The following is a 21,465-nucleotide window of genomic DNA, read 5'->3' on the forward strand; positions in this document are numbered from 1 at the left end:
CCAGATAATAAATGTCAAATAAAAATAAATAAATAAACACATACACACACACACACACACACACACACACACACACACACACACACACACACACACACACACGTACACACACACATAAATATATGTATATATCTCATACCTCTCAACACACACATAATATTCAAGACATCTCCTCACTTAGCCTTAATTCTAATCCTAATCCAGACACAGACACATATCCCATAAATAAAAACACAAATACACACAAAACACTTCAACTGTCATCTTACCTCTAACCCAGAACTGGATCCAGCAGAGGTTTGCAAGGCAGCTGCCTAAGGCACAGTTCTTGCTGAAGGGGGGGGGGGACCTGCCTCACTTAAAAAAAAAAAAGTATGTCCATCACTTTAAAAGAATTTACAAAAGTTCAGAAAATGTAGCCATTAAAGCAAGCAGATAGCACTGGGTGGTAAAATGCAAGTTCAAAGATTGTAGAGCAAGCATACAGCATTTCCTAAACAGCATCTTTTGAAATAAGCATATGGGAGATTTATTTTTATCCAGCATGGTAAGTAGATTTTTGGCAAGAGGACAGTGAGATTTCTTCCAGGACAGGGTTTTCTCCATCTGAGTGCATGGTCAGTGTGTGTGCATGAAATGCCCTACTTAAGGGGGTACTTTATTTAACTAACTTGCTTAGAGTCAAACCCTGAACCTTAAATATGGGAGGTAAGAGCCTTAGCCTCAACACCAACTGCCAGGTCACCTTTAACTTTTCTTTTTTATTATTTCTGTAAATCACTGAAAATTATATTCTGTCAATATCAGTTTGGTAGTTTATGCTACAACAGTTTGTCTAGTACTTAATGCATGTGAATAACGCAGTGAGCTGTTAAACTGTGGCTTCCTGTAGTATGTGATGTAGTTTGTCCAGTACTTAATGCATGTGAATAAGGCAGCGAGCTGTTAAACTGTGGCTTCCTGTAGTATGTGATGTAGTTTGTCCAGTACTTAATGCATGTGAATAAGGCAGTGAGCTGTTAAACTGTGGCTTCCTGTAGTATGTGATGTAGTTTGTCCAGTACTTAATGCAATATCAGTTTGGTAGTTTATGCTACAACAGTTTGTCCAGTACTTAATGCAATATCAGTTTGGTAGTTTATGCTACAACAGTTTGTCTAGTACTTAATGCATGTGAATAAGGCAGTGAGCTGTTAAACTGTGGCTTCCTGTAGTATGTGATGTAGTCCATAGATTCATAGATTCATAGACTAAGCTAACTGCCCTTGTGGGCCATTGTAAGCCTAGCCAATTATCCCTTGTGAGACTCAAACCCTGCACCTTGTGTTTGTAAGGCAAACACCTTACCCATTAGGCCACCCTCCCTCCCTTCCTCCAGTTTGTCCAGTACTTAATGCATGTGAATAAGGCAGTGAGCTGTTAAACTGTGGCTTCCTGTAGTATGTGATTTGATTCTCTCAGCCTTCATTTGTTTTCTGTGTGGGTCTGCCAAATTACTTTACCAGACAGTACACCTGGGCTGCTCCTGAAAAGGAACACTTGTGTCCAGTGGGCTTTCCAACCTTTTAGTAAATATCTTATTTATTTGTCTTTTGAGTTACTTAATTCTTTGCAATGTTATTTGAGGATAAATCCCAATATGCCAGATGCATGTTCACTAAGTTTGATTGTCAAGGGAAGACAATCTTAGTGTTTATCACACTAAGCCTGTTTTCAATGTGAGTGTTTTGATTTGTTTAGAAAAAAGTTGCCAGGGATTTTTTTCGTAAAATATGAAACAAAGGTTTGAAATTAGATTGAAATCCTTGTGATATTTGTAAAAGTAAAGAAAATGATATGCATATTAACAGTATTGAACAGTGTTTATGTTAATTAGACAGAAAAAGCCAAGTGGTGGGAATACTGGTGTGGCTGGCAGGGGTCTGAATCATTACTTAGCATATGGCCCTATTTGTCCAGGATCCAGCTGTGTTGACTCGGGACGTGTATGGCTACAAAAATATAGCATTATCAGCCAGTCAAGGAGGTCAGACCAATACTGAGTGATGTCAGATGGAAAAGCTATTCTTGATGACAGAAAGGACATAGGGAGATCAAAAATTAGATGTTGGTGTACTAAAAGCATGTAAGCCCCCCCTCAAAAAAATTAGCATGTTGTATGCGGTAATATTTCAGATTTTTGTATGACTTGTAGGTTGTTGAACAAAACCTGCTATAATATTTATATTGTCTTTAATTGTTTTTGCTTTATTCATTACACTAAAGAATTAATTAATTCATTAATAGGCCTGTACTGAAAAATTGGGCTAGGCTCCTTAATGGTCTCCAGGACTGCATGTCTGGCAACTATGAACCTGTTTTCATTTTTTACCAACAATTCCCTATTGCATACCTTATTTAGTTCAGGAAATTTTATGGCATAATCAATGGCACACCATTTTTTAAATGTAACCTGATCAATGTATTCTTCAAGGACATTGGGCTCTGCATTTCTAGATGAAGCACTTCATGCAAAGTTGTTTGCCAGCAGCAACTTCTGCATTAGTAACAGTTCTCTTTACTGCTGAATTATTCAGATAAGTTTTACTGCAGAGATTGTGCATACTGATTTAACGTGATCTGGTGGCTAATATTTTTTATGATCTAATAAATTCTCTTCTTTTTAAACTGTGCTATACATGGCTGTATTTTATGGACTAATAGTCATCTTTATGCAGTTTCATGTAGTTCATCCAAAACTACCACTAAAATACATGTAATGTATTTCTTTGTAACAAAAAGGGGTGTACACAGTCATCAAAGTGGCTACAACTGCTGGTGGGGACAGGGGGCTCTCTGGTGATAAAAGTACCTTATGCTTTCACCATCTGGAAATTTTAAAACAATCTTTGATGTGGCTTTGCAGGACTAATGTGCACGTGTGTGTGTGTGTGTATGCACACATGAATGAAGCTGAAATACTTTTGTCTACTTTGTTAGAAACAGATTTGAAATATGTGACTTTAATCATTAATGTTGTTATTCATTTTTTGATACTGGGATCTGAGAAGGCTACAGTCAACAATGTAGCTATAATTGCTATGTCTGAAGGATGTCTGTGAATAAAAATGACTAAGCCTGCTGAACTGAGAAAGTTAAAAAGTCATTAGGATGTCTTTTTAGGATTAGTGTGCATTTGTATAATGCAAATTGGAATACTTTACTGTGGCCAACTTTATCACAATCGCACATTGTATGTATATATGCAGTCAATAAACTGGCTATAATCATTGAGTACAGATTTTGGTGGATTAAACTGACAAAAGTTTGAGTCATCTTTTATGACTGAAATGTTCTGAAATGGGTACTTTTGATATTATTGGTACATATATTTTGTTTCTCTGCTTACTGGAAAAAATATTCAAAACTACAAACTTAAAACATGTTCTAATGTTGCTATATTAAACATGAAATATAATTTAAAAAATCAGGTAAATCAAAGAACAAATGTATTTATGCATACCTTAAAATTGTGGTTGGGGTGCCCATGGTTAAAAAATAGCCCGCGTCCAAAGTATACTTAATCCACCACTGGCCAGATGCATTTTCAATGAATGTGAGTTCATAGATTTATAGGTAGGTGGTAGGCTATTGGAACTAGGGCCTATATAAGCCTAGCTAAAAAGGTACCCTGGCTTTCGCCACCCAAGAAAATTATTTTCCTGTGCCCCTGTCGAGCACAGCCACAAAGGTGATCCCCGGGGTGAATTTCCTATTTCCCATCCAATCATCAATATTTTTCTTGAAGAGTGCTAATGAGGAGCTTTGTTTGATATAGATAGGTAGTTTGTTCCAGAGTATGGGAAGTCTCTGGGAAGAGAATCTATCCCTCCAGCATGTTCTGTTTATTGTGGTGACAAGGTTTAGGTCCATAGAACATGTAGCTTGCAGGGATTGGGATTTCTTTAAGTGGAGCATGTCCAACAGCTCTGGGTTTGACATAGCTTTGTATGTTAGGCAGATATTGCCTCTGAGTAGGCGATATGTGACGGAGTAAAGCTGGAGTTTGAGACGGTCTGTGTAGGGCATCTGTTTGAGGCCAGTAATCCTCTTTGTGAGGTATTTCTGTGGTCTTTCCAGTTGTTGTAAATGTCTTGTGAGGTACATACCAAAAGGGGCATTGTACTCTATAATGGATCTAATGAGTGATGAGTAGAGGGGAACAATGATCTCTTTTTTCCTGGATGAGAAACCTTTTGTGATGAGATGTGCCACATAAAAGGATTTCCTGACTACTGTGGTGATGTGATTATCAAAGGATAGACTACTGTCCACCTTTGTCCCAAGGTCTCTTATCACACTTTCACTGTTAAGTAGACTACCACCTATGTGGTAGTTCATGGGTTCAGAGTTTTTACCAAAGGTGATGACAATGCACTTTTTGGCACTGAGCTTGAGGCCATGGCTCTGACATCAGGCATCTGTCACAGTGAGGCAGTTTTGTAGGATGTCCACATCATTAGGAGTTTCAATTATGGCTCCTAGTTTGAGTCATCTGCAACTTCGTTAGCCAAAGACCTTCTGTGTTAGCCTGTACTTCAGAAAAGTAGATACCAAACAGGAGAGGACCCAGGACTGAACCCTTTGGTACTCCACTTGTCACTGGTCTAAAGTCAGATTTGGAGTCTGCTACTTTCACAGTGTGGGTTCTGTCAGTGAGTCAGTTGGATCCCCACTTGTGACATAGGGATTTATACCTAGTTTAGTGAGTTTATCTATAATTCCAGAGTGGGGGATGGTGTCAAAAGCCTTGGCGAGATCTAGATAGGCTGTGTGAACCACCTTAACCTCATCTACAGCTTTGGTGACTGCTTCAAAGAAGTCAATCAGGTTTAGGAGACATGATCTGCCTTTTCCAAACCTGAACTGGGTGGGTTCCAGAGTTTGGAGATTACCAATGTCTTTGTTTATAATTTCCATGATGATACATTCCATGGCCTTGCAGACCAGGCTTGTTAGGCTAATGGGGCGGTAGTTCCCGGGGTTCGTGGTGGCTCCCCCTTTGTGGAGTGAGATAACCGTCACTGTGCACCATCCAGTGGGCACAAAGCCTGAGGTGAGGCTATGATTGAACATGGTGCTTAGGTGAGGTGCCAGTTCATTCTGTAGTTCATGTAGAACATAGTCTGGGATGTTGTCAGGTCCCATGGATGCTGTGTTCTTGGCTTTGGAGAGTGTGGTTTTTACCTGTGCAGCCATGAATACAGGAACTTTGCATTCTTCTGGTATAGAGATGGGCCCTTTAGGGGTGAGGGGGGTAAAGTTAGCACTGAACGTATCTGCCAGGATGTTGGTAATATCAGTTGGTTCTGTATATTTAGTGCCATTGTGCTGTAACTCAGAGCAGATCTGAGTGTTGCCATTGAGATTCTTGACATAACTATAGAATGCTTTGTGGTTGTCTTTGGAAACAGTGGCGATTTTGTTTTCATAACTAGCTTTGGAGGATTTTATGAGGGATCCCAGCTTCTTACTGAGGCTGACCAGGGAGTTCTTCCAGTCATGGGATTTTACTCTTTTTTGCAAGTTTCTTTCTTCAAGGGAAGAGAAGTTTACTGTTCCTTATGTTAAATCTGTTTTCAATGTGAAACCAACTTGTTTTGTTTAGCAAATGTCCATCAGTGTTTGTACTATGAAATTTGAAATAGAAGTTTTAAATTAAATCAAAATCTCTGTAATCATTGTAAACGTAAAGCAGAAAATAGTATGTACACTGACACATCTGCATATTGTTTATGGTAACTGGAGAGAGATAGAGAGAAGTAATGGGACAGTAGAATGGCTACAGGGGGGAGATGCTAGTCAACTACCCTGCCTAGGGCCCCATTTGACCTTGATCCTGCTCTGCCTAATGAACATACACTCACACAAACACTGCTACTACTAATACTGAAGCTTTAGGTATTTCTGAAAGCTTCCACATTAGAAAAATCCCTGCTTACCTACATTGAAAAAACAGCCAGCACATGAAAAATGAAAGTCAACAACCAGATCATGATGTGACTATAGCATTCGATGGATGGATTGCTGTTGATGTATGTGTGCAAATCCATTATCATGCGCATTTCTTCCATTTTTCCTTGTGATAGACCTAGATCTGTGGAAAAATTCAGTGTGTTGAAATAGTTTCTTTGAGGTCATATAATTACACATATGCAATTCATATTTATCCACATATGACCAGTGTTGAACCCCAAGACAGATGCACTAAATTCATACCCCAAGAGCAATAAACTACCAATAAAAATTTGCAAGAAAACTAGAGTTAGACTTCAGTTTAAGTACCACAGAGGTCCCAACTAGCCCTAAGCGGATGACTTTAATATGGAGATAAATTGAACTACAGACTTGTAGCTAATGAAATTGCAGAAACACTATATTGACCACCTGAAGAGGTCTCCTCTAAGACTTCAGCTGTAAGATAAAAAAAAACAGTAGGGGGAATTCAAAGAAAACAGTATTTCTTGACCAGAAGTGGCTGCATTGGTAAATGTCTTGTTTTTATAGGACTTCTTCATGCAAATGAAAAAATATATATATATATCATTTTACAACACATGATGTACCAGGACTTCAAATGTTGCTGCACTTGAATGATATAACTTCAGAAATTATAATGCTATAACTGAAGGAATCATTGAGGATAATAGAAAAAGGCAAAAAGTAAAACATCTCAGCAACAAGATAGCTAACGGCATAAGTTGTATACCATATACTAGACGTAATATTAATAAAAATACATGCTGCACACTGAATCTGGGGAAAAGTAAATTAATGAATTTCACTAAGGGTTCTCCCACCCATGAAGTTTCATCAGACTTCATCAAAAAAGCATTGATGAAGTCTACTGTGTGGACATGTTTACTTAATTAAATTCATTAATTTATTTTTCATCAGTTTCAGTGCACCACTGTTTCTGTTTTTTTAATGTCACAGTACTGACTTTCTAAGTTATATGACAGGAGAAAAACAAAATGGGAAAAAAGGGCTATCTGAATACCGCCTGCAAAATAACCTTACAAATCAAAATACTAGGGTGCATTGACAGCTCTCCATATAGGTATCATTAAAATGCATTGACTCAAAGCACTGTTGCATTTTCAGATGCCTGCATCAGTATCTTTTGACTGCAATCACATATATTTTATGGTGTTACCTAATCTGACTTCTCAAGCTATAGTAAGAGGAAGTGTAACATTGCAAAAATGCTATGCATGTGCATTTGTTTGATTTCTTCCATGGGATCATTTATGCAACATTCTCAAAGCAATCCATACATTTATTTAATAAGAATAATATATTTAATTTGGTTGTTCAGATCCATGGTAAGAAACTGATGAAAGTAACATCAAAAACATTCTCAAAGCAGGTAAATTGAATAATCCCCTACAGCATTTAATCCATGCATGCATTTATTTAATAAGAATACTATATTGAAGTTAGTTATTGATGACCGTGACAAAAAATAAATGTAAAACAACATCAGTAGCAGTAACATCAAGAAATCAACACTGACACTGCAGGAAACTTCGTTTCCAGAAAAACAAATTAAGATTTTTTGCCTGCACGCAGCATGCCTTTACTAGATTATTAACAAGGACATGTAGCTGTCAAGAAAGGTCAGACACCATGAGAAGGAAAAGCTGTCAACCTTTCCCCATCAGCAACATTCATATGCTTAAAGCAGTATAGTCAAACAGTAGCTGCATGTACAAAAACCAAGAAGCATTAATGATTGTCCCTCTCCCCAACTACTAGATCGTTGACTACAAACATGAAAGAAAAAAAGCACAACACAAAGGAGTAAAATCAACGTTTGATGTTTTATATCCAGTATTTGCAGACTCACAAAAATTACATATGTATAAATGACATGCTCCCTGGTTAATCATAACACGTCTGTTTTCCACAAATAGCAAGTATTTAACTGAATTACACCCAACAGTAAGACGACAAAGGCTCATGAGTCATGATACTTAAAGCAGAAAGTGGTTGTCTTGCATAAAACAAATTACTTCTTGCCTTTCCTAGATATGTGTTAGGTAAAAGTAATAAAATCTCCCATTCTCCATGTATCAGGTGAAAAATCCCCCCTCCCAAGACATCAAGCTCTTCCTCTATAATTGTAGATTCATTTAACATAGTCCGTGCATTGAAAGGTCATAGCATTTCAGTTCCTGAAAGGTGAAACAGTCTTCCTCAGACTGTGGAATAATCAGGCAGAATGTGAAACATTTGGTAGCATCAAAAGGAGAGGCCAATGTGTGGTTAAAATGTTCTATTTTATGCTTGCATTATGATTTGTTGAGAAATTTGTACTTTAGTGCTATTTACCTTTGATTAGTGCTTAGTAATCTTATCAACGAATAGGTGACAAACTTGGTTCTGCTATGGATTGCCAAACAGCAAAGATGAGAGCATCATAAGTGCCAAAAAATAATACCCATAATACAACAGGGCAAAAAAGTGAACGGCAAGATTTTTTAACAAGAACAAGTTTCCCTGCATGCCCCCTAATACCCCTGAACTTATACTTACCAACTCCATGGTTTCACCAACTCAAGGAAGTGAGAAATCTCCTAAACAAAAGGAATCAACAGTCAGTGTACACTTAGAAATTGTATTTGTAGTGGTTTCCAATGGAAACAGTGGTTGGGATTTCTGGTTTTCACCTTTTTCCAGTTTCGGCAATTGAAGCTGGAGGAATTTCAACTCAACCAGTAGTACAGGTGCTGACAAACTTTTACTTTGAGACACAGGGAACTTGTATGAATCTAAATAAAGCACTGTTTCTTGAAAGGAGGTAAACTTGATTTTTAAGAATTGAGTACTGGATGCTCTCATTACAGTTAAAATTTAATTACTCGGGAATCTGTATCACCTCCCAGTCAAATGCATCTATCAGGTATTAAATGATCACATCATCTCATTCAGGAAAAATATAACATTTACGTAGTGCCTGAATCCACGATATTTCTGAAACCACTCACTAGAAGCATGCTTTAATAAAATTTAACTGTGAAATTAATGTATTTGTAAATTAAATCCTACTACTACTATTCTGTCGTTCTGTTTTCAGTTGCTTTTGAATGTTTTCTTCCTATTAATTACCCAAAGTTATCTGGAAAATTAAAAGTTATGTACTTACCATAACTAGACATTTCTGTTGTCCATTTTCATTATTCCTCAACATATGGGTTCAGATCTGACTCGGCCATATATTCCACCCTTCAGATCCAGCTCTTGAGCTCCCCCGTCTACCCATAATACCCTATTCCATCCCCAATACCTCAGATTGAGTTTGTTGCTATATATCCCTATAGTTAAACAGAGACAGGTAAAGCTTTATAGAAAAACACAGGGCTCAAGCCCTGAATTATAAGTTCCGAACAAAGTCCAATAGGTCCCTCCAGAAAAAGTATGGATGGGGGATGGATGGGAGGGAATTTGAGGAAGAATGAAAATTGACAACACAGGTGCTTAGTTATGATTCATAGGTTCATATGTGTTTACTAGGCTAACAGACCTGGAGCCTTTACAAGCCTAGCCTATAGGATTACCCTGGCATCATGCCACCAGACATTAGTTCCCAGTGCCTCTGTCGAGTAAAGCCACTGCAGTGATCCCTAGGGTGGATTGTCTATTTCCCATCCACTCATCAAGATTTCTCTTGAAGAAGGCCAGTGAGGTGCTCTGCTTGACATGTATGGAAAGTTTATTCCATAGCATGGGCAGTCTCTGGGTTATGAACCTGTCCTCCCAGAATATTTTGTTGATTGTGGTAATAAGGTTGAGGTCTCTGGAGCATGTCATGTGGAGGGATTGGGATTTCTTTAGATGTAGCATTTCTAACAGAGCTGGGTCAGACATGCCTTTATATGTCAATCAGAGCTCGCCTCTAAGTAGGCAATATGAGACAGAGAATAGTTGGAGTTTTTTAAGTCTGTACATATAGGACAAATATTTAAGACCTAGGATCCTCTTTGTGAGGTACTTTTTTGGCCACTCCTGTTGATGCAGGTGTTTAGTGAGGTGCATGCCAAATCGAGCATTGTACTCAATGATTGGCCTAATGAGGGAAGACAAGAGGGAGACAAGGACCTCTTTCTTCCTAGATGCAAATCCCTTAGTAATGAGATGTGGCACATAGAATGACATTCTGACCACAGTGGCAATGTGGTGGTCAAAAGAGAGGTTGCTGTCAACCTGTGTTCCCAGATCTCTTATAAAGCCTTCTGTGTTCAGCAGACTACCATCAATGTGGTAATTCATGGGAACCAGGTTTTTCCCAAAGGAGATGATGACACATTTTTTGGTATTGAGATTAAGGCCATGGTTCTGACACCAGTCGTTGGCCTCAGTGAGGTCTTTCTGCAAGATGTCAGCATCACTTGAGGAGTGAATAATAGCTCCCAACTTGCAATCATCTGCAAACTTTGTCAGCCAGAGTCCTTTTGTGTTGGCCTGGACTTCAGAGAAGTAGATACCAAACAGGAGAGGACCAAGGTCTGAACCCTGTGGGACTCCACTCATGACTGGTTGGCAGTCTGACTTGGAATCAGCTACTGTTACACTGTGGGTTCTGCCTGTGAGCCACTTTGCAACCCACCTAGTGATATAGGGGTTGATACCTAGCTTAGTAAGTTTTGCTATCATTCCTGAGTGGGGAATAGTATCAAAGGCCTTGGCCAGATCAAGGCAGGCTGTATGAACCAACTTGCCTTCATCCACAGCTCTGGTTATAACTCAAAGAAGTTGACCAAGCTGAGCAGGCATGATCTACCCTTCACAAAACTAAACTGTGTGGGATCCAGAGTTTGGAGATTACCTATATCCTTGTTTATTAGGTACATGATGATACGTCCCATAGCTTTGCATATCAGACTCGTCAGGCTAATGGGGTGATAGTTCCCAGGGTCTGTAGTCACTCCTCCTTTGTGGAGAAGGATGAGTGTAGCAGTCCGCAATTTGGTAGGGACAAAGACTGAGGTGAGGCTGTGATTGAACAGGACACATAGGTGAGGTGCCAGTTCATTCTGTAGTTCATGTAGAACACAGCCAGGGATATTGTCAGGTCCCATAGAAGCTGTATTCTTGGCCTTGGACAGTGTTGTTTTAACCTGTGCAGCAGTAATTGCCTGGCAATCTACTGGTATTGTGATTGATCTTTTGGTGGGGGGGGGGGAGTAAAGTTGGCACTGAATCTTTTGGCCAGTATATTGGCAATATCTGTTGGCACGGTATAGGAGGTACCATTGTGCAGTAGCTCAGAGCAAATCTGGGTATTGACGTGGAGATTCTTTACATAACTATAGAAGGCCTTGTGGTTGTCTTTACTATCTGCTGCAATTCTGTTTTCATAGCTAGCTTTACAGGATTTGATGAGGGATCTCAACTTTTTGTTGATGCCGATAAGGGAGTTTTTCCAGTCTTGGGACTTCACCTTATTCCACATCAGTTTCCTCATTCTGTTGTAGAGTTTGTTTATGGCAGGGGACCACCAGATTGGCTTCCTTTTTTTGGAGGAGAGCACCTTGGTTCTATTGGGTATGGCGAGATCCATACATTTGTGTACGTGTTCGTACAGTGCATTGGTGTATGATTCGGCTGTCATGCAACTATTCTCCATTTGCATGGGTGCCGAGAAGTTGGCAACCTCTGTTTTTAGGAGCCCAAAGTTAGCTTTGGAGAAGTTTTTCATGGTGGTTACCTTTGCTGGGGGGGGGGGGTGTGTGAATTTCCAAGGTGATTAGTTTGTGGTCAGATCTAACCAGGGAGGAGTTGACTATTGGTGTAGAACAATGGTCCCCCATGTTAGTAATGACCAGGTCAAGGATGTTGCCACCTCTAGTGGGGGTAAGAATGAGCTGGTCCAGGGCATTGGAACTGATGATTTTCAGGAAGTGTTTGGCCAGTGTATTGGTGCATGAGTAGTTTTCCCAGTTAATGGAGGAGTAGTTGAAGTCGCCCAATATTAGAGTGTTAGGTTGGACCCTAATTTTCTCCAGGGTGCTTAGGAACATGGAGTGTGAATCTTGGGACATGATTGGGGACCTATAGCAGGCTATTACCTGACTCATTGTCTTACCCAATGTTAGCTGCACCTGCAGTATCTCAGATGCATTATGTTGGGCTACCAGTCTGGAGGTGTGCACATCCTTTATGAATATGGAAACACCACCACCTTTGGAGCTTCCATCCAAGTTCTGGGGCTGAAAGATGTGGAATGCGTTATAGCCTGGTAGTGCAGGGCTGCTTTCTGCTGCCTTGAACCAGGTCTCTGTTATGGCACAAATGTCAATGTTCTCCATTTTAAGGAATACTTCAACTGAGTGCATTTTGAGATTTAGACTTCAAGCGTTTAGCAGCATGATCCTCAGATTGCATTTGTTTGTAGCTGTCATGGTGGTAATTTGGTCTTTGGAACACTGTGTAAAAAAGGCACTATAGGGGTGGCAAGAGCCTTGGTCAGTATCAGGAATCCTAGAGGTGACAGATGCAGGCCATCTCTGGCAAAGCATTGATCCCAGCCAGACAGATACTGGATCCCATTAGAATCACACCAGAAACTTAGCCAGTTGTTGAAATCAATAATTTTCTGCTTGTACTGTGATATCATTCTGGGTGATAGTAAGATGCTGCTCAGAGCTAGGGTCATACCCGCCTGGGCTACATAATCCGAGAGCTCCTCCATGTCTCTTATCATGTAGTCCAGGGAGGTACATGTCAGGTCATTCACACCCACACATACAATGACAGAGTCATATTTATACCTGTTTTTGGGGGACCTGAGTGCATGCGTTATGTGGCGGATCCTGGTGCCTGACGGGCAGTTGACTGTTATTTTCTCCTTATTCAACCTAGTGAGTGGGACATCAGTGTGCCTCACTATCGAGTCACCTATGACCAGTGCAATGGGCATGCTGTTTTGCCATAAGGGCTTTGGTTGAGTGGCACACTGTTTAGGAGAGTTATGTGTCTTGTGATTAGTGTTGTGTTGTGGTGGTTGAGTGCATTTCTGCCTTGGAGGTCTCTGCTGTTTGGGTAGATTTTTATTGAGAGCCTCTGTAAAGGTGGGTGTGTGGTTTGTGTTTTTATGTGAAGGCAGTGCTGGTGTGAGTTTTGGAAGGCTATGTGTTCCTTGTGGTGTGGTGCAAGTGTTGACCTTCTCCTCTTGACCAGCTATTCCGGTCTTGGATGGAGAGTACATGGCTTGCAATTTGGATATATAAGTGCATCTCTCACAAGTCTGAGTGCTGGGAGGTAAGAGGAGAGGGTTGTCAGTGTACATGATGCAGTTGCTGCATTGCCTCAGGATGCCCAAGTTCACCAGGTTAGTAGGAGAAAGTATAGGGAACTGACTTTTAGATATGCCTGGAGGGGTGGGCATTAATAATAAGTACTTGAGCTGTTTCCCTGTAGAACATTTAGTGCTGGTATCACTTTTGTGTGCTACAATAATTGCTACAAGAAGTCTGGTAAAACGCTAGACTAATAAGCTAGTAAAAGTTCAGGAGAGGAGAGAACTAGCAGATCTAAGGAAAAAATTGAAGAGCAGACTTTGGCATCGCTCAGAAGCTTATAAACAGTCCTGGATACAGAAAATCTGTATCTGGACTAGACTAGTTACAGGAAAGGTGGGAAGCAAGTGCAAACATGGGCTTTTAAACTAGAAAGTTTAAAGAGATGGAAAAACTGCCCAAACAGCCAATAAACTACAATTTCTGGGCCAGAAATCACTCATCTTGTGGTAGAAAGGCTACCTAATGCTTACCACTCTCACTGATAAGCTAGAAGGCTTCCCTCCAACACAGAAAAGCTTGGGGGGGGGCTCAGATGCTTACAAACCATCCTGGATACAGCAAATCTGTATCTGGACAAGACTAGTTACAGGAAAGATGAGAAACACGCGCAAATGCGGTCTTTTAAACCACAAGTTGAAAGAGAGGGAAAAACTGCCCAAATGGCCAATAAACTACAATTTCTGGGCCAGAAACCACTCCTCTTGTGGTAGACAGGCTACCTAGTGCTTACCATTCCCACTGATAAGCTATAAGGCTTCCCTCCAACACAGAAAGGCTTTAGGGCTCAGAAGATTACATACAGTCCTGGAGAGAGCAAATCTGTATCTGGACTAGACTAGTTACAGGAAAGATAGGAAACAAGCTTATATATATATATATATATATATATATATATATATATATATATATTTTTTTTTTTTTTTTAGAGAAAAGCAGCTAAAACAGCATGAAAACAATTCAAGTGCAGTGCAAGCTAGCACACTTGAGTGGGTAGCAGTATTAAAGCAAATACAGTTTAAATAAATGCAATTTATTCAAAATGTATTCTGAGCTGAATTCAGTTATTGTTTTATTCAACTCTGAACATTTAAAAAGTGCAACAAAATATATTTATCAACTGAGAAGCAAACTATGTCAGAACACAGGGAGGTTCTAGCAAAGTTTTTATTTATTTATTTTTTTATTTTACATTTGTTGACCGGGCTACTCTAACTGGATACATGTCCATCTTCAGTAGAGGCCTGGGGAGAAAAACTCCAAACCTAACCACAGTAAAAACAAAGGTTAAAGATTACATTAAAAATAAACTAACAGAATAGTAAGTAACTAGGTAGTAGTTTACAATAAAATAGTAAATAGCAGTTATATCAAATACGTTGTATTGTACATAACATGACAAAGAACAGAAATTAGGACATGATCTTCTGAGGAGTAAAATACTTAAATGTTACAGTAGTTTTACAGTTCAGTCTTTCATGCATGCTAAACAATATTGTCTAGTTTTGAGTAGAGACAGGGAAATGGTAGAACAGGGGTGAAATTCTAGTCAGGGTTACTGCAAGGGCTCTAAGTGTTCTAAGGAATAATTTGAGTTTTTGTTTGAAGAGGGGTCGGGAAGGAAGCAATGTAAGTTCACTAGGCAGAAGGTTCCAGTTTTTGCCAGCTGTGTTTGAAAAGAGAGAGTCACCTGCCATGTTGTTGGACTTAATTATGCTAACGAATAGTTTATTTGAAGAGCGTAATGTGTTGAGATTTTTATAGGGGATTATAAGGTTAGAGATTATTGGAGTTTTGTTTGGATCATTGGGGACCTTATGGGCTATGGTAAGTTGGTTAAATTAAAGCTGATTCTGTAGTTCAAGCCAACCAAGTTGTTTTAGATTGTGACAGTGATGGGTTCTGAAGGAGGTTTCCAGTGGCAAATCGGGCAATGTTATTATAGGAGCTGGCTAGTTTGAGCATGTTGTTTTTAGTTAGGTTTGTGTAAATTGGTGAGGCATAGAACAGTATAGAGATTAGAAGTGATTGGGCAACAGTGGTTCTAGTTGTAGAGGTAAGGAAGGGTCTAATCCTACATAGGGAGCCCATTCTTCTGTTAACTTTTTTTTATAGTGTTGTTAATGTGAGAGTCGAAATTAAGGTTGTTATCTATTGTAATTCCAAGGAGTTTGGTGTTGGAGTCAGGAGAAATGAGGATACCATTATTAGAGATGACTGAGAAGTCTAATAGTGTGGACTTACGGGTAGGAGTAAAGAGTAGGAGTTTTGTTTTTTTGGGATTCAAGAGGAGACAATGCTTTAAAAACCATGACTCAACTGTGTTAAACACCTTCTGAGTTATGGATTGTAGTTCAGGAGAAGATTTGGCTGTGCAAATAAGTGTAGAATCGTCTGCATATTGTATGCAGGTAGCTTGTGGAATAGCTAAATGCAGATCATTTATAAATATAGAGAAACGTAGAGGGCCTAGGATTGATCCCTGGGGGACACTCAAGGTGACTGGCAGGAGGGATGATAGATTATTCTCCCAGAGCACTGCTTGCTGCCTATTGCTGAGGTAGGAAGTGAACCATTGTATTGCTAGAGAGTCAAAAGAAAGTGATTTTAGAATGTTTATAAGCAAAGGGTGGTTAACCATGTCAAAAGCTTTTGAGAGATCAATAAAGAGAGCTGAGGAGAGAATATTATTATTACGGTTTCTGTTGATAGACTCAGTAAAGGAAACAAGGGCAGTAGCGGTGGTTCTATGGAATGGCCTAGAACCCCATGCTGGGTATTGGCTAGTAAGTTATGCTGAATTAAATGGTTAAGTAGCTGGAGATGAATGCATCTTTCCATGATTTTAGCTAAAGGAGATAGTAAAGCTATAGGTTAGTAGTTGGAGTATTCATTCGAGTTACCCCCTTTATGTAGGGGATTAATGTGAGAAATTTTCCATATGGCTGGGATGGTTCCTTCTTTTATGGTTCTGTTTATAAGAATTGATATGAGATAGGCTACAGATGTAGCTGCTTTTTTCAAATATTCAGCTGGGATCTGGTCGGCAGAAGGAGTACAAGGCTTCAGTTTTTGGATGGGTTTGTAGATAAAATTAGTAGAGATGGGATGTAATTAGAAATTGGGAATAGGGTTATTATTGGGGATAGGAAGACTAGAGTTATCAAGGGATAGTAGGCTGGCCAGGGATTGTATGGCCTCAGTAAAGAAGGCATTAAAGGTGTTAGTGGTTTTGATAGGGGTCTTGAGAATAGTGTCTGTTGGGCTTGGTGTACTGGAGTGACCAGGGGTAAGGAGTCTACTGATACTTGCCCAGAATTTCTGCAGGATATTTTGCTGTGTTTGCTGCATTTTACAGTAGAAGTTTTTTTTATCTGAGAGTATTGCTTTTTTGACAAATTTCTAAGTTGTTTAAATACTTGTTGATCTGCTGTAAGTTTAGTACTACACCACCTATCCCAGGTTTTATTTTTGAGTAGGATTTTTTGCCTGGTATCTTTAGAGAGCCAAGGAGCTGGTTTTGATCTAATTCTGATGGTACGCTTAGGTGCATGGTGGTCTAGGATAGTTAAGAATTTAGAGTTGAAGTATTTGACAGCCTCTTCAAGTGGTAGGGCTTTTAAGGGAGACCAATTACAAGCAGTAATTCCACTTTGGAATAGCTGTATGTTAAAATGCTTGTTGCTCCGAATTGTCCGAAATATTGTGGATTGAGCAATATTAATCTTTTCCCTGATTATGTAGGTCAGTGAGTGGTCACTTACATCATCAGGGAAGGTCCCTACCTTATAAGTTTGTTGAAAGTTTTTTATAAGAATCCAGTCTAAGGTAGTCTCTTTTTCGTTTGGTTTGTTAATTCTAGTGGGGGAGGTAATGGTTTGAGAGAAGCCATGAAGGTTAATATGGGAAGTAGGATGGTCAGTATTGATGTTCTTCCAATCAATATTTAAGTCACCTAGGATTATAGTTTCTTGAGGGAAGGATGACGCAACCCAGAAAAGTATATTCTCTAGTGTAGTGATGTTGTTTGAAGGAGGTAAATAGATACAGATAATATTTATAGATTTATTAGAATTGATCTGTATTTTAGAGATTTTTCATAGGAGGGTTGTAGGGTGAAGAGGTGACTACTAAGCCTTCTTTGAATAGAATTGCTAATCCCCCACCTTTTCTTTTGTTATGATCACATCTCAGTATACTATAGCCTGGTGGTGTGAGTTCATTACCATGGGTTCCAGGTTTTAACCATGTTTCTGTCAAGCAAAGGGTATCAAAGGAGTATACATCCAGAAGAGCATGGAGATGGGCCACTTTATTATTTAAACTACGGATATTGAGATGAGCAATTAGGAGTGAGTTGGGAAGTTTGGTAGGGGAGAGTGAGGTAATAGGATTGGGAGTATGAGAGTTAGTGGAAAGGACATTGGCTGGGCCTGGATTAGGGTGGCTATCTCTATCTTCTAATGATAGTCTTTTCAGTCTAAGTAAAGGATTATGTGTGTTACTGATTAGATATTGAACTTTCTTGGTTATTATGTTATTATATTTAATGTGGGACAGTCTGTGGTACTTTGATAGAAGGTAGCTAGGTGTGGAAGTTATATTTATATGCTGGTGGGAGGTAGTGAGAGATTGTATGGTTGTTTGTTTATAAGGATAGTGAAGTTGAGAAAAATTTAGATGTGTAAATGAGGTTAAGAGATAAGATGAGGTGAGAACAATTATAAGTGTGGCAATGAGAAGAATTTTGGTAGGAGTATATTTAGCTGATGTGGGCATAATTCTTAGTCAGATTATGGGAGCTAACAAATACATAGGAATGATAAAAGTGAAGTAAAGATATAAGAGTAGGTTATGTTACTTTAAGTATGAGCTTATGAGTGGCTATGTGGAGGAAAGGTGTGGTGCAAAAGGTTAGGTTGGTAGATCAATTTGATTTGTTGGTTTTGGAAAGAGGGTGTGGTTAAGACGTATAAGTCTAGGACCTCTGGGGTGTGTGGGAATTGTGGGTAGGGTAGGGGAGCAGAGTGAGCCCGTAGGGCGAACGGAGCGGGTAGAGACAAGAGAAGGAAGAAGAATAAGAGGAAGAATCAATCAGTGAAGAAGCTTTTAAGAAAGGTAAGTAACATTGCAGGTAAGAGGAGAGCTTGGGCACAGTGGGAGGATGGATAGTATGAGTATAGGTGGGTGCTGAGTGTAGAGGATGAGAGGATAAAATGTGGGATAATAAGTAACACTATTAAGACAGGAAGATATTAGAATATACTATGGGTGGAGAAGGAGGGATAGAAGCTGGCACAAGGCTGAAGATGGAAGTAAGAAAATATGAATGAGCTTTATAGCTGGCTAATAAGCTGAAGGTAGTAGTACCAAGATTTAAAGTGAGTTAAGACAATAGCAAGACTGGGGAAAAATCAAATAAAATTTGTCATATTATGGTAAGGGATAGTGGGATAGATAGAGGGAGGTAGAACCAGGTGAGGGTGCCACCTAGTGGACAAAACCAATATTGCAGTAGCAGATAGTAAGAGGGACAGGTCTGTTCCAGGGTTAAGAGATGAGACTAGAATTAGAAAGAGCTTTAAAAGGTCCGAGAAGGGTGTACAGGCTAATGGGTAAGCTGCTGACTGTCCTGTCTTAGAAGTGTCCTTTCAACTATCTACCAAATATAACACCTCTTTAGTTAACTGTTAGGTTTAAGAAAACTTCTTTTAGTAAAGGTGAAGGGAGAAAGAAGCAGCAGAAGATAATTCAAGCTTAAGAAACTAAGTGAGTTGGCCTTCTGAAATGTTCTCTCTGTAATAGGTGAAATGAACGAATGACACTAGACTGGGGGGTGTTCCAGATGAAATTTACAGTAGGGACGGGCAACTGCAAAGTCATCCAGTATAAGAACAAGACTGCTAACAGGGAGGGTGGAAAAGGGAAACAATACAGCAAATGTATAAATAATAAGCAAATGTATAAATAAAGCACAGTGCAAATTAAGTTGCAAAAAGTGTACTCATCAGTTTGGAACAGATTCCAACTCTGCACACAGCCAGATCATCTATCAGCTTTTCAACAATTCACAGAAATGCAGTCCGTATGGGAATTACAAGAGAGAAACTCTACCTCAGGCAATGACTAACAGCTAGAATGTGGGCTGGCTCAACAACCTCCCAACTGAAACTAGCTTCTGAGCTACTCTGAGAAAAAAAACAGTGGCGACAACAAAGGACAGAAACAATACAGCAAATGTATAGATAATAAGCAAATGTATAAATACAGCACAGTGCAAATTAAGTTGCAAAAAGTGTACTTATCAGTTTGGACTAGATTCCAACTCTGTAAATAGCCAGGGGATTGATCAGCTTATCACCAATTCACAGAAAAGCAGTCTGTACTGGAATTACATCAGAGAAAATGCACCTCAGGCAATGACTAAAGGTTAATATGTGGGCTGGCTCAACAACCCACCACCTGAAACTAGCTTCTGAGGTATCCTGAGAAAAAACAGTGGCGACAACAAAGGACAGAAACAACAGAGAAAATATACAGATAATAAGCAAATGTATAAATATGTCACAGTGCAAATTAAGTTGCAAAAATTGCACTTATCAATTTGGAATAGATTCCAACTATGCAAACAGCCAGAAGCTCTATCAGCTTTTCACCAATTCACAGAAATGCAGTCTGTACTGGAATTACAGCAGAGAAAATGCACCTCAGGCAATAACTAACATCTAGGATGTGTACAGGCTCAACAAACCCCACCTGAAACTAGCTTCTGAGCTACCCTGAGAAAGAAACACAGTGGAGACAACAAAGGGCAAAAACAATAGAACAAATGTACAGATAATAAGCAAATGTACAAATACAACACAGTGTAAATGAATATGCAAAAAGTGTACTTATTAGTTGGAATAGAATCCAACTCTGCATACAGCCAAGAGATCTATCAGCTTTTCACCAATTCATAGAAATATCATCTGTACTGGAATTACATCAGAGAAAATGCACCTCAGGCAAAGACTAACAGCTACGATGTGAGCTGTCTCAATAACCCCCCAACTGAAACTAGCTTCTGAGCTACCCTGAAAAAAACACAGTAGAGACAACAAAAGACCGAAACAATACAGCAACTGTATAGATAATAAGCAAAAGTATAAATACAGCACATTTCAAATTCAGTTTTCAAAAAGTGTACTTATCAGTTTGGAATAGATTCCAACTCTGCACATAGCCAGGAGAGCTATCAGCTTTTCACCAATTCACACAAATCAGTCTGCACTGGAACTACAACAAAGAAAACAAACCTCAGGCAATGACTAACAGCTAGGATGTGGGCTGGCTAAACAACCCCCACCTGAAACTAGCTTCTGAGCTTCCCTGAGAAAAAGCACAGTGGAGACAACAAAGGACAGAAACAATACAGCAAATCTATAGATAATAAGCAAATGTATAAATACAGCACAGTGCAAATTAAGTTGCAAAAAGTGTACTTATCAATTTGAAATAGATTAGAAACTCTGCACACAGCCAGAAGATCTATCAGCTTTTCACCAATTCACAGACATGTAGTCTGTACTGGAATTATAACAGAGAAGATACAGCTCAGGCAATGTCTAACAGCAAGGATGTGGGGTGGCTCAACACCCCCTCCTGAAACTTGCTCTGAGCTACCCTGAGAAAAAACACTGTGGAGACAACAAAGGACCGAAACAATATGGCAAATGTACAGATAATTAGCAAATGTATAAATACATCACAGTGCAAAGTAAACTGCAAAAAGTGTACTTATCAGTTTGGAATAGATTCCATCTCTGCACACAGCCATGAGATATATCAGCTTTTCACCAATTCACACAAATGCAGTCTGAACTGGAATTATGACAGAGAAAATACACCTCAGGTAATGACTAACAGCTAGGATGTGGGCTGGCTCAAAACCCCCCCTCCTGATACTAGCTTCTGAGCTACCCTGAGAAAATACACAGTGGAGACAACAAAGGACAGAAACAATACAACAAATGTATAGATAATAATCAAATGTATAAATGCAGCACAGTGCAAATTAAGTTGCAAAAACTGTACTTATTAGTTTGGAATAGATTCCAACTCTGCATATAACCAGGAGATTTAA

Source organism: Protopterus annectens, chromosome 5.part0 (genome assembly GCF_019279795.1).
Source record: "Protopterus annectens isolate FY-2018-M chromosome 5.part0, PAN1.0, whole genome shotgun sequence".
Taxonomy (NCBI): domain Eukaryota; kingdom Metazoa; phylum Chordata; order Ceratodontiformes; family Protopteridae; genus Protopterus; species Protopterus annectens.